Genomic DNA, 2,030 nt, shown 5'->3' with positions numbered 1-2,030 from the left:
GAAGTAGTGGTGGATTTAGGTGTGGGGAGTTAAGGTGTGGTGAATTAATGTGTAGCGAACTCAGGTGGAGTAAGTTTTTAAGCGGAGGTGAGATGAGTTGAGGTGAGTTAAGTTAAGTTAAGGGGTTAAGTTAAGATAAGTTATCTTTACCCTTATCTTCATATTCATCTTCATCTTCTTCCTCGTCTTGGTCTTCATCTTCTTCTTCATCTTTATCCTTTCCTTTATCCTGATCTAAATATGTCCATTCTTTTCTTCATTTACATATTCACCCCCACCATTGTTATTAGGTTAGGTATTTAAATTTTCCTTCCTCTTTGTCTTTATATTTAAGTTTCTTTACTTTTATTTTAATTTCTGTATTTATCCCTTTCTTCTTCTCCATACTCAAAATTATCTCATCCTTGTTTGAGGCTAATCTATTCATGTACATACATACATACATCTTATTCCTAAACTGCTGCTTAGCACGTTTCTTTAATTCACTATCAATATTAAAGCATACATTTAGGAGGCATTTCCGCCCCAACCATGTAAATACATGTATGGCATTGGTATTGGTGTGACTTTTGAATAGATTTTTTCGCTCTATTTTAAACTAATTTGAAAATTGCCTGCACATCAGCATCAAAATACCTTCCTAATGATATATAATTGTTTATACCTTAGAAGTACAGTTTAGCCGTAAAAGGGGTGTAAAGGAAACATGATTGCCTATTTATATAATTGATGTCTTGTATATAAAAAATAGGTGCGTTCGACAAGTCAAAAATTTGTAATTATTTTTTCCAAATTTTTACTGGATGGCGTTCGATAACGACAAAAAATTATCCAACACACAAAAATTGAGAGAGCAAGCGTTCATTTTGATGCAAGAGAAGCGTTCATTTTGTACTGGCAAAATTTTAGTCAGCAAAAATTATCCAACACGAAAACATATGATCACAAAACAAATGGTTGCATTTTTTGTAAACACACAAAATCGCATTTTCCGAGTTTTGGTATTTATATGCTTTTTGGCTGCCTGCTATGTGACTTTATGATAGCGCCAACTAGTTTTTACTTCTAGAAATGTTCCTGGCGAACACTGAACGTTCACTTTCCTTTTTTCTTCTATGGAGGCAACATGAATTTCAGTTTGTTTACAAATAAAACATAAACAATGTCAGCTGGTGTGTCTTCTTCTTCCGGTTTTTGCAAGTAATGGCTAATTTCCTGTTCGTTTACTTTTTTGCTTTTTCATCTCTTTGGGAGAGAATTTTCGCTTACTCTCTTGATTTTGATTGTTAGCTGGTGTTGGCTAATTTTGTTAATTTTGTTTGTCTTGTGCAAATGAATATTTAACATTTTCAAGCGAAAAAACGCAAATGAAAATTGTGATTTTTGGCAATTTTTCTAAGGGGTCCCTAGGAAACCATAGCGGACCTAGGTGGTCGGGGGTTGCATATTTGTCAATGGCGGTTCATTTCCTCTCCAAAAAGGTGGGATAGAGGTGGCGCGCCCACCGCCCCTTTGACGAACGGCCATAATGGAAAGCCAGCCCGTTTAATTAACTACAATATGCATATGTGCAATTATACATACATTTATATTTTTTATTATCACTGAGTTCTGAAAACTTAAAAGCAAATCATAATATAATATGTATATCAAATTAAAGGTAAGAACTTGCACTTTCTGAATAATATACATTTTTTTAGCATTGATTACGGACTTTTTCTAAAACAAGGTTGTTTTATTAAAAAAATTATGATATTTTTTTGTTTTATAATATTTTTGGCTTAAATATAAAAAAAAGCATACACATTACCTACACATACCTTTTATATCTACTTTACTTTTTAATTGCGGCAAATAATATTGATATAATTAAGATCAGCGTAAAAAGTACTAGCAATCTGCATTTTTAGTTTTCTATAGCTGAACGGTTGGTTATCTTGATGTATGTATGCCCCGTTCGAAACTGTTACTACGTTTATACGTAAGCTATTTGCAAATAAAAATAATTTGCAAATACCTAACTCACTGTT

Source organism: Rhagoletis pomonella, unplaced genomic scaffold (genome assembly GCF_013731165.1).
Source record: "Rhagoletis pomonella isolate Grant_MI unplaced genomic scaffold, Rhpom_1.0 Rhpom_scaffold_00019, whole genome shotgun sequence".
Lineage (NCBI taxonomy): Eukaryota > Metazoa > Arthropoda > Insecta > Diptera > Tephritidae > Rhagoletis > Rhagoletis pomonella.
This window is presented reverse-complemented; position numbering follows the sequence as displayed.